Genomic DNA, 13,155 nt, shown 5'->3' on the forward strand with positions numbered 1-13,155 from the left:
CTATGCCTAACCCTAACCTCTGTGGGGTGAGGCACTATCATTCCTGCCGACGCAACGTTGTCATTGTCGTTGTTGTGGATCAAAGCGACCGCTTGTTCCGCCCCGCACCGCACGACGAGCGCTCCGGTTCTCCATCTAACTGATTCTCGATCTAGCGGTGAAATATATACTGTATTTTGTATTTGTTCCCTTTCTTTGATGTATCTTGCCCTTTACAGTACTCTGTTCTTGTTTTTCTTTTATCTTTTTCCATACTTCTTCCTGTAACTTTGTAAATAACCTTATACTGCAGTGCTGCCTCCTTGGGATAGTAAAGGTATCTATCTATCTATCTATCTATCTATCTATCAATCAATCTATCTAGATAACAAATATCTGTCTACATTCAAGTGGATGGTAAGATACAGATAAAGAATATCTGTGACAGATATTCTTTTTAATATGAATCTTACCATCCACTTGAATTGAGACAGATCTTTTTATCTGTTTATCTGGCCCAGTGGGAATGGGCCTTTACTCTGACATGAAACATTAACACACAACTTGAGGGATCGTTGCAATCCAAATGTCAGTCTAGCTAGATGTTATAGTATTTACAGAAAACACAGACAGAAAAGAAAATCATGTCCTTCTGTAAAACAGCAACAAGACAGGCAAGGCCAGCTCGGCTGGAGTCTGGATACAACCAGCGGGGAGCGTGGTCAGAAAGTGATATGTATTCGTTTCCAGAAGATACTTTCCCCCCACTGCCATGCAAATGGCTAAGTGTTAGAAAGGAAGGATGTGAGGTTATGCTATTGAGTCAAGGTTGTTTTCTCCACAGTATCTAACAGCTCCTTAGCAGTGCTTTCCAGTCAGGGGCGTCGCACCAAATTCTGGGCCCTGGGTACAAGGATTCACTCACATTTTGTGCTTTAACTATTGAAAAATAGCAGATCTACAAGCTCACAGCGCGGCACCGAGTGCCGCGAGCTTGTAGATTTGCTATTTTTTTTAAATCGTGACAATGTGTGCAGAGTCTGAATATTTCAAATCCTTCTAAGGTGTTTTTGAAAAACCTGTTTCTATGTCAGAGGTTGCTCAAATATTTTCATGTCAAGGACCCCCAAATTATATGTATTTGGCCACAGACCCCCCCATCTCAAAATATTTAGCTCCAGGGACCCCCCAGAAGCAAAATTTGAGTTACAAATGTTCGCTTGAAAAATACATATTATTCAAAGATTTGCACACATTTTCATGACTTTTCAAAGAATAGCAGATCTACAAGCTCGCAGCGGTGCTGTGAGCTTGTAGATCTGCTATTTTCAATAGTATAAAATAATTAAGGCACCTCCATCCTGGGCCCTAGTAACTCAGTCCCACTTTCCCCCCCCTTGTGACGCCCCTGACACTGAAACCCAACGCTTCCAAAAACATCGCCCTGGGTTTGAGCCACTTCTGCGGTCTTTGAGCACAGAATGTTTTGGGATTATGTGGATATGCATTATGTTTCCGTGTTGACTCGTGTCCACTGACACACTGAAAACAGATCATGGAAACGGGGTTTTGCACACAGCAGGAGTATAACTGCACACCTGGTTCAGTCACTCAGTAAGGGACACTGATTACATTTAGTTAATCATGTCTTTCGGTAGTTACTATCAAAACCTCCAGCGGCAGTCAGTCTGTCTGTCTGTCCATCACACTTTTCCCCTACTCATATCTCCGCCACCGTTGCCCCTATCCATGCCAAACTTTGCACACACACTCCTTGGCTGCCAAACCACAACCTCCACCCCTCATTTGCGTTTTCACTTTTGTTGTTTTGACAGATTATTGAGCAGTGCCAACTTCTCCAATACGTGGCCTTGTGTTTTTCACCATGTGTTTTTCCAAGGGTTTTCCCATTGAATGACGTTAAGTTTTCACGTAAGCTGTCCAAGGGTTTTCCCATGGGGTAAGTTATAACAACATGACTTGACGTCACAGGGTATCAGATACTTTTTGATGTGAAGGGCGAAGTGAGCACCGCTCACTTAGCACGGGTGTGATTTTTTTTAATGCAATCTGTCAATTTCTAATGACAGACATTTCACTCTAAAATAGGTTGTGAAGACGTGAAAAGCCTCCAAAGCCATCGATGACTCACTGCATGGTGTGAATAAAAGGTGTTGCTGTGTATGAATCCTCATGTGGTGTCCTGCCAGGCATGAAGTCTGTTCTCACACACACACACACACACACACACACACACACACACACACACACACAGAGTGCATGTGTGAGTGTTGAGGCGTGTGTGTGTGTTAGGTTGTGTGTGTGTGTGTGTGTGCGCGCGCGCGCGCGCGCGTGCGCGCGTGCGTGCGTGCGTGTGTGTGTGTGTGTGTGTGTGTGTGTGCATGTGTGCGTGTGTGTGTGTGTGTGTGTGTGCATGTGTGCATGTGTGCATGTGTGCGCATGTGTGTGCCAGCAGCAACTATGGTGTTTTTCGAGGCAGGCGATGTTTGTAATGAGGGTTATGCATGCATGATCACGAAGCTGCAGTGTCATTTAAAATAGTCTCTGTGTGTGAGTGTGACTCTGTGTGTGACTCTGTGTGTGACTCAGACTGCGTGACTGTGCGTGTGTGTGTGTGTGTGTGTGTGTGTGTGTGTGTGTGTGTGTGTGTGTGTGTGTGTGTGTGTGTTCATGGATGCCTTAGCCTTACTAAAACAGCAATCCCAACATACTACTGTAGCCTATAACTACAATGCCGGGGTGATAGAAGAACAAAAATGCAGAGAGTGAGAGAGAGAGAGTGAGAAGGGAGCAACAAAGCGACAGAAAGAAGTGGTTACGAATACGATCGGAGGAGAATGATAAATGATACAGAGAGAGGAGAGCGAGAGAGAACAGAGAGAGAGAGAGAGAGAGAGAGAGAGAGAGAGAGAGAGAAAGAGAGAGAAAGAAGAGAGAGGGAGAGAAGGGTATACCCTGGTAGCTGGCGGGCTTCCAGTGGTATCAGGTCTGGTCCAGAGGTTATACACTGTACTGTACTGCAGATATGCAGCCTGTTACGTAACATACAGGCACGTGCACACATACAGGAAAGGGGGCTTGAGCCCCTGGTGCCATGGCATTGGTCCAAAATCTCATTGTCCATAATTACAACACCAGAGGCAGCGCCACAGATTACGTTCAACCCAGAGTCAAATCCAACAAAGGGTCAAACTCGTTCTTCTGCTATACCACCAAAATGTGGAACGCCTTACCGAAGGCCATAAAGGAGTGTGGATCCCTAGCATCCTTTAAAATCGCCCTGAAAAACAACTGCAGCCGTTTGCAACTGGTAAAACTGGTCAAAACAAACCTAGCCCAGCCCTACCCTTCCCTGACCCTTCCTTCTTTGTATATACTTACTGTTTGTATAGACTTACTGTTGTTTTGTTTATTCTTTCTTTTTTTCTTACTGCATAGTACTGTGTTCTATTCGTCTGTCATTCAATGTTATATGAGATACTTAAATGGTTTCCTGTGGAAATAAGCTTAGTCTTTTCTAGGATCTCCTTTTAGTAGACCTTGTACCAGTGAACTGTACCGTCATGAAACTGTACCTTTTCCTACGCAAACTCCTAATAAAGTCTTCAATCAACCAAACCTGGTGAAAAATACTATGCCTGAACCTAAACCTGTCCCTAACCTCAGTAAAACTATGCCTAAACCTAACCCAAACCTCAGTAAAACTATGCCTAAACCTAACCCTAAAACGTAACCCTAACTAAATTCGGACTAATGAGATGTAGGACAAATGAGGTACTTATGGGTAGTCCCTGATTCCCTGCCCATTTACCTGTCGGTAATAAGTGCCCTCTCCAGACCATGAATGCAGTTTTTATTTTCTCACTATGGTGAAAGAAATGCAAATGCCCCTCTTTCCATGCCATACCTGAAGGCAGCATTCAAGAGAATTGCCTTGTACAAACTCTCCTGAACTTGAATGCATCATCTTATGTTGAAAGAATTGCCCTCACTGTGTAGAAATCCATGCCGTTACGCCACATCTCCAGTATTGCCTTTCTTAAGCTTAATGTGTGGTATCAAGCACCAAAAATAGCCGACCTCCAACTCACAACGCGTCACGTCGCAGCACGACGCGTTGTGAGCTTGGAGGTCTGCTATTTTTAATATTTTCACCAAAAGGCCCTGTTTAGAAATGTCAGCCCCTGCCCCTCTAAAATTCTCTGCACGTCCCTGTGTAACATCCTATAGCAGCCCCCACCGGAACGTTTACTTCAATGAATCGACACTTTATCATCACACGACCAACACAAGCATCAATAAATACTTTTCCTTCCATTCCTATGGAGAAACAGGATATCTGGCTAAGCGGGACATTATCCTTAACCCATTTAGGCCTAGAATTATTGAATGCTTTAACCAGTGAAAAATAGCAGATATACAAGCTCACAGCGCGGCACCGAGTGCCGCGCTGCGAGCTTGTAGATCTGCTATTTTTGAAAAAGTCGTGAAAATGTGTGCAAATCTTTGAATATATGTATTTTCAAAGCGAACGTTTGTAACTAATATTTTGCTTCTAGGTGGTCCCTGGAACTAAATATTTTGAGATGGGAGTCCGTGGCCAAATACATATCATTTTTGGGGCCCTTGACATGAAAAGGTTTGAGAACCACTGACATAGTAGTCTCTCAAGAACAGACTAACTGAGAGGACCTTTTCTTTGACGATGGCTAGCCAGATTGCTGACATACAGTAGAAACATAGGTTTTTCAAAAAACCTTAGAAGGATCAAAAGACACTTATAGAATCGGGTCAAAATTCAAATTTTCACGATTTTTCAAAAATAGCAGATCTACAAGCTCGCAGCGCGGCACCGAGCTTGTATATCTGCTATTTTTCAATAGTTACAGCATTAAATAATGATACACAATAATGTGTACCCGTTCTGAATGGGTTTTAAAATCGGTTTGAGTATTTTATTAGTATTTCCACCATGATGCAGTGCATTGTTACCGCTGATAGGGCAATGAAGCGAGTGAAATGAAATAACTGAATCATCGGTGGAGCGTGGTAGAAGTACATGGGGAGGACGCACGCGCTGCTGCTGACATGATTAATAGGCGCACGTGCAGGCACTGAGATGTACGCATGACATGGGAAACCTCCTCCCCGCATGTGTGTCCCCAAATGATCCGTCCGCTAGCGGCGATACACTGTGGACAAATCGCTTTCGATCGCAAGTGATCAATGAGCTCGCTGGTCCTGTAATGCATTCCTCCCCGCGAGATCAATGACTTCCCCGTTCGTTCTCCCAACCCGTGCCAGTAGTTCAGCGAGCGACGTTTCTACAGCCTGCTATCAAAACAAATGGCACACTGGAGATTCTTAAGCTGTCAAAGCTCCCAAAAATTGCTCATATAAGGGCTGTTGTGTAGCTACAGTACTTCTGTGCAGGGACGTGCAGAGAATTTTAGAGAGGCAGGGGCTGAAAATTCTAAAAAAGGGCCTTTTTGTGAAAACATCGAAAATAGAAAACCTCCATCTCACAGAGCGATGCGTTGTGAGCTTGGAGGTCGCCTATTTTCGATGCTTGGTTTCTACACATTTCTTGATTTAAACCAGGTCTTCAACAGGGGGTCCGGAACCCCTAGGGGGTCTTCAGAGTTACTACAGGGGGTCCTCCAAATCTTTGTGTGATAGAAACCTTTTTTTTCTACTTTTTTATATTAACCGCTTGAACCCTAGTGCCCATATTCTGAGAACTTTAGCCAAGAATAGCAGATCAACAAGCTCACAACGCCTCGCGCTGCGAGGCGTTGTGAGCTTGTAAATCGGCTATTTTTGGCAAAGAGCTTTGGTGTAGAGGGGAAAAAAGAGCACACTAAGTACAGAGTGAAAGGTCAAGTTTATCACGTTTTGACGGTTCAAGTGCATGTTAAATATCTGAAAACACAAATTGACATGAATCCAAAATACACTGATGATTGTGCGGTCAAACGATGAAACTATGGAATCTATGAAAAGGTTGTGGGGTCCCTGCTTCATCTCTCTCTCAACTAAGGGGTCCTTGGCCTGAAAACGTTGAAGACCCCTGATTTAAACTATAAGATGCTGCATTCAAGTTAAGGAGAATTTGGACGAGGCAATTCTCTTGAATGCTGCCTTCAGGTATGGCATGGAAAGAGAGGGCATTTGCATTTCTTTCACCATAGTAAAAACTGCATTCATGTTCTTTAGAGGGCTCTTTTTTTTTTACAGACGGCTAAAAGGGCAGGGGCTCAAGCCCTCTTTGATGTCTGTGTGTGCACGTCGTGCCTGCTTCTCCGTGTGATTGCGGTGCTGCGCTCTACGCCGCTACGTGATCCTGTTTATGCAGGCTAGACCCCCCCACCCCCTCCCTCCCTCCCCACCCGTCAGGAATGCATGGGACCACTGCAGATCATCACTTTGTGGTTAGGTCATCATTTTATGGTATGAAATGAATCCAGAGGCCTTTTTAAGAAAAAGGCACCACTCCAGCACCAATAGCTATACGACTGAGGTCTTCAACATTTTCAGGCCAAGGACCCCTTAGTTGAGAGAGAGATGAAGCAGGGACCCCCACAACCTTATCATAGATTCCATATAGTTTCATCGTTTGACAGCACAATCATCAGTGTATTTTGGATTCATGTCAGTTTGTGTTTTCAGATATTTAACCGCTTAAACCGTCGATACATAACTTGACCTTTCACTCTGTACTTAAGTCTGCTCTTTTTCCCCTCGACACCAAACGTCTTTGCCAAAAATAGCCGATCTACAAGCTCACAACGCCTCTTGTAGATCGGCTATTTTTGGCTAAAGTTCTCGGAATATGGACGGACGCTAGGATTCAAGTGGTTAATATAAAAAAAGGAGAAAAAGGTTTCTATCACACAAAGATTTGGAGGAAACTCTGAGGACTCCCTAGGGGTCCCGGACCCCCTGTTGAAGACCCCTGGTATACGAGATCCGGTGTTTGCCGTCAGGACCCAGGGTGGGCTTCTAGTGTTTACTGTACAACTTCAACACAGATGCTTTCATGTGTATGGAACTGCATGGCTCCAGTCACAAATCATCATCAGTTATGGTGACAGCTAAAGCTGGTGTTTTGATGCCGCGGCGTTGTCTACAGAGTGTTATTTGGAAGTTGATATAAATAAACACGGAATTGAACAATGAAAAATGAGGGAGAGGAAAAGGCCATTATCCTTTTTTTTTTAACGTTCGGAAGTGTACAATTGTAACCAAATGGACCCTACATTTACTTAAGTACTGTACTTCTTGTATTGTACTTCTTGTATTTGTACTTTACTTACTATGTCTAGTTTCCAATACTTTTACTTTTACTCCACTACATCTGGGATTTAAATATTGTACTTTTACTCCACTACATTTATTTGAAAACTTTACTACTTACTTTGCTGATACAAATTTGCAGATATAAATTTGAATATTATAAAACATTCACTAACGACTTTAGCCCTATACCTTGGCTATTTGAAAATAGCAGATGATGTTGTGAACTTGTGAGCTTGTAGATCTGCCATTTTCAAACATTTCGTACTTTTACTTTTGTACTTTAAGTACATTTTGATGCCGATACTTTCATACTTTTACCCAAGTACATTTTGAATTCCGGACTTTTACTTGTAACAGAGTACTTTCTACATCACAGTATTGGCACTTTTACTCAAGTGAAACATTTTAGTACTTTTTCCACCACTGTCCATTTGGTAACATTTGTTCACTCCCGGAGTAAAAAATAACTCCAGATTTTACAGTGTACGTGACACAATGGTAAAACAGTGACAACCACAACAAAGAGGCAGCTTTAGCTCTCTGTGTGTGTGTGTGTGTGTGTGTGTGTGTGTGTGTGTGTGTGTGTGTGTGTGTGTGTGTGTGTGTGTGTGTGTGTGTGTGTGTGTGTGTGTGTGTGTGGAGACCACTGTAAAGGGACTTTAGTGGCAATCATCTCCAGCATACATCTGGAAATGATCAACCACCTTGTGCAGAAAAGCACTGTACAGTTCATACGCTACAAAACTAACGTTTTTGTTTCTTTACTGCAAAGTTTGTCTGTTGCACTCAAAGAGTGTGCAATTAAAGGACAACTTGTTTTTTTTATAACAAGGGTTGATATTTTAGATAGTCATTAGAGAAAAGAAAATGTGTGTCAAAATGTTTTCATTTACTGCTTTTTATTGTTTTAGCGATTTTAGTATTTTGATTTCAGTGGGTGGGGGCATGCGTACAGGTGGCTAAATAGGTCTATAGAATGTGTCTTAGACACAATAAGCCGTCAATTTCTTTATTACTATTCACACCAGCCCCCATAAGTCACATCTGCCCATGAAAGATTGCAGTGCATCTTGGGAAAGAGCTTATTATGTCTATTTAGCCACTTGTATGCATTCCCCCAACCATGCATGCAAAACTAAATTGTTAAATTCACTAAAACAATAGAAAGAAGTAAATGAAAACAATTTAACACTCTTCTTTTCTCTAATGACTATCTAAAATATGAACCCTTGTTGTAAAAAACAAAGTTGTCCTTTAAAGAGGACCTTTACGGGTCCCGTTTCAGAGCTAAATCAACCCTCAAGATTCTTTTTTGCGGTGTTTAATCCTCTCAGTTGGGGGTACATGCAGTGCCACTGACCCGACCGGGTGAAGGAATGTGTCCTCTGAATCTATTTGCACATATTACTGACGTACGAGGACACAACACAGACTCAAAAAAGCTGCACGAATGGACAGTGTGTACTATGGACACAGTATACTGTAGTTTGGGATACTTTCGAAAGTTACTGGATTAAATATCCCGCTCAGGGCAGCAATTGGGACTCGTGGTTGTCTTCAATTAATCCCCCCCAGATTATCATTAGTCAACGCTTTCAATTTCACTGACAAATAATCCCCAATTATGCCAGTATTTTGGCACAAAAGTAACGTAGTCCCACTCTACCATTTTGGGCCGAGCAGCTGGAAACAATCTATTATATGACCATGTTTAGAGGGGGAAAAAACATTTAAGGAGTTTAATGATCAATTTGGTTTTTCTAAGAACCGGTCACCATCAAAGATCTCAAAGTGCATGCAGAGGTTGATACGGTATTAGGCATGAAACCTGTGCTGCCCTGGCCAGGCACGTGCGCACATATTAGACATCAAAGGGGGCTTGAGCCCCTGCCCTTTTATCCATCTGTAAAAAGGTGCCCTCTCCAGACCATGAATGCAGTTTTTACTATGGTGAAAGAAACGCAAATGCCATCTTTCCATGCCATACCTGAAGGCAGCATTCAAGAGAATTGACTTGTCCAAACTCTCCTGAACTTGAATGCAGCATCTTACGCTGAAAGAATTGCCCTCTCTGTGTAGAAATCAAGCATCGAAAATAGCCGACCTCCAAGCTCACAACGCACCGCAGCGCGACGCGTTGTGAGCTTGGAGGTCGGCTCTTTTCGATATTTCCACCAAAAGGCCCTTTTAGAAATGTCAGCCCCTGCCTCTCTAAAATTCTCTGCACGTCCCTGGCCCAGGCACACACACACACACACGTGTTGTACACAGTACAAACACACAAACGCAGAAGTAACTTAACTTTACTAACTCAGGTTAAAGCAAGTTAAATATTTTCCTGTGCACCCCTTCACCCCATGCAGAGCTACAGCCACAACTTACCAGACTGTATAATCCCTCTTTCTGAGCAAGCGTATCCAGCTGAATAACAATGACTCTCCCTCTTCCCATAAGACACCCACACGCATCTCCTTCCCCTCTCTGGACTGGCATGCACTGGCTGACTGCCGTCTCCGTATACCGCTACCCACGCACGCTAACAGACACTCGATCTAAGCATACACACACACACGCACACACACACACACACACACACACGTGCTGCTCAGGCCGCGGAGACCTTCATGTGTGTCGTACCTTTATCCCATCACTGTGCTGTGCAGAGAGAGAGAGAGACTAGCAGACTACGCAGTCTGTGACGATGGTAGAGAGAGAGAGAGAGGGAGGGAGGGAGAGTGAGTGAGGGGGGGGGGAGAGAGAGAGAGAGAGAGAGAGAGAGAGAGAAGAGGGAGGGGAGGGACAGAGAGAGAAAACTGCACCTCCCTTTCGGTTCTGAAACATGAGCGAGCCATTTAACCAAGCCAATACTGCAGTAGGGAGAACCTGTGTGTGTGTGTGTGTGTGTGTGTGTGTGTGTGTGTGTGTGTGTGTGTGCGCGCTTCTGGCCAGGAGGAGTATGGTACTGGGGGGGGGGGGGGCACATTCCACAGTTCACACACACACACACACACACACACACACACACACACACACACACACACACACACACACACACACACACACACACACACACACACACACACACACACACACACACACACACACACACACACACACACACAGTATACATACATATCTCAAGGTCTAGTGCGAGAGGGGAAAGTTCAGCTGTGTTTACAGAGAGCTGGCGTGTGTGTGTGTATGTGTGTGTGGCTGTGTGCACACGTCAGGTAACCTTACTCTAGTTTGGACTCCGGACCCCCCCCCCCCCCCCCCCCACACACACACACACACACACACACAGACTCTATAGACCCAGAAATTGAGGTAGGGGAGGGCCAGACGAGACCCGGGATTGGACGTTGCTAAGCAGCCCCGAGGCCCCCCTTGTTATTGGTTGCAGAACTTGAGCGAGGGGGTTAGGAGATTTTGGACGAGAGAGAGAGAGAGAGAGAGAGAGAGAGAGAGAGAGAGAGAGAGAGAGAGAGAGAGAGAGAGAGAGAGAGAGAGAGAGAGAGGTAATACAAGTCATGGAAGAGAAACAGATGGAGACTGGCTGGGTTGTGGGGAAAGAAAAAGAGAAAAGGAGGACAGAATGAAAGATGAAACGTGACGGAAAAAGGGAGAACAAAGAAAGAAAACAAAGAGGATGACTTGGAAAAGAAAGCCAGTAATAGTCAACCACTGTATCCTAGTGCAGGCCAGGGGTCTTCAACAGGGGGTCCGGGACCCATAGGGGGTCCTCAGAGTTACTACAGGGAGTTTAACCCTAGCGTCCATATTCTGAGAACTTCAGCCAAAAATAGCCGATCTACAAGCTCACAACGCCTCGCGCTGCGAGGCGTTGTGAGCTTGTAGATCGGCTATTTTCGGCAAAGAGCTTTGATGTAGAGGGGAACAAGAGCAGACTAAGTACAGAGTAAAAGGTCAAGTTTATTACGTTTTGACAGTTCAAGTGGTAAAATATCGGAAAACCCACATTAACATGAATCCAAAATACACTGATGATCTTGCCGTCAAAAAATGAAACTATATGGAATCTATGAACATGTTGTGGGGGTCCCTGCTTCATCTCTCTCTCAACTAAGGGGTCCTTGGCCTGAAACGTTGAAGACCCCTGTCCTAGTAAGACCATTACAGTAATACGGTAGTCAAACATTGTATCCTAGAAAGATTACAGTGAAGCAGTCATGTGTGTCTGGGAGTGCAGCTGAAGTAAAAGCAGATTAACATGAGACAAGCTAATGGTACACACACACACACACGCACGCACGCACGCACGCACGCACGCACGCACGCAGGGCTGTCACGATTAAGACATTTTACATGGCGATTAATTGTCACTCCAATAATTGTGATTAATGATTTAAAATGTGCTTTTGTCATTGACAATTACATTTCTGTTTGGCTTTTAGGCTTTGAAGTTGCAAATGGCAGATATGGCACATAACCTAAATATACAAAGAAATTACTGACATATTTGACATACTTTATACTTAAAAAGAACATTGATAGTGGAAATAGTCGATCTACAAGATGCGACGCGTTGTGAGCTTGGAGATCTGCCATTTCCACCATTTTTTTAAATGCTTAAAAATATATGAAAATATTTCAACATGGAAATGAATATGACAGAATAATTGCGATTATGTCAAAAAATTGCAAATTAGACGATTATGTAGTAATTGTGACAGGCCTACATGCACGCGCACACAGGGAGTGTAACACACACATACACACACACACACGTGCGCACAAAGGGAGTGATATAAAACATACACACACAGACTATACGATGCCCCCGTGTTTCCTGCACTGATTCTGTCACTCTCCAAGGACGCTTGGAGAACAGAGCCTGTTATTATTCTACAATCAACAGTGCTAGTAGCTACCTAGCTTTGACCTTTGACCCTGGCACACGACAAGGTCAAACTCAGCCCACACACACAGGCTGCGGGGGATTGGTTCCAACCTTAAAGGGGAGGGGGGGTCGTGGTGAGGTGAAGCGTCCTCTATGTTAGTGGTTCTCAAACTTTTTCTGCATGGGCACACTTTTCATGTCCCAAGAATCCATGGGCACACCAACATAATACGGGGGTGTAAATGTCGTCACTGTCGGGAAGAAAACTTGTATCTCCTAGTTTAACATTTGTACGTTTCTTCGCAAGGTAAAGCCCTGCTTCATCATACAAGGCTGTTGCACAACAGTAGTGAAAACAGCAGATCTACAGTACAAGCACTAGTTTAAATCATTTTTAAAATGATAAATACAATACTGGCTTTCAAGCAGTTTCAAGGGGCACACTTGACCCTTCTCAGGGGCACACCAAAGGTCCCCGGGCACAGTGGTTGAGAAACACTGCTCTATGTGAGTTTCAGAGGTTATGATTTTACAACGCACACCAATATTTGGGGTGTTTCCCTGAAGTTCTGAACTGCCTTCACTGAATGTGAGTGCCAATCCATGCTTCATTTCATAGAAGTATCTTCTGAATTCTGTTCTGGCCAATTCAAATACTCATTTCTTGAGAGTAAAACTGCTTTTTGGTTTGGAGATCACTTGACTGGGGTTTTCACGACTTTGTCATTCACGCCGCGGCCATCGCTACACCTCCCCCTTATTTATGTATTCATTTTCCGGATCTGCACTGTTCTCAGAAACGGCCCCTATGGAATCCTCAAGACATCAGTACCCAGGACTGAGAACGTCAACCCCTGGAGTTTAACAATTTCTCTGCCATTTTAAACATAGCTGTAGTAAGCAGCTGCCAAATTGTCCTTACCTTTTAGCGTGGGCACGCGCACGCATCGTGCACAATCTGTGCGCGACTCATCTAGTAGACGTGTAGACTCGGT

The 13,155-nt window shown here is 44.0% G+C and overlaps 1 protein-coding gene across 1 annotated transcript in view; it reads right to left on the bottom strand.

The window, feature by feature from the left end:
* LOC308281596 (uncharacterized protein) overlaps nucleotides 1-9,913 on the bottom strand; it is a gene marked incomplete at its 3' end in the record, with an annotated part of 69,409 nt that extends 59,496 nt beyond the window's left edge. Inside the window, exon 1 of the mRNA XM_080721822.1 lies at nucleotides 9,682-9,913. The remainder of the gene's footprint in view (nucleotides 1-9,681) is intronic.
* Between the last annotated feature and the right edge of the window lie 3,242 nt (nucleotides 9,914-13,155).

This window comes from Nannobrachium achirus (assembly GCF_963921795.1).
Source record: "Nannobrachium achirus genome assembly, chromosome: 3".
Taxonomy (NCBI): domain Eukaryota; kingdom Metazoa; phylum Chordata; class Actinopteri; order Myctophiformes; family Myctophidae; genus Nannobrachium; species Nannobrachium achirus.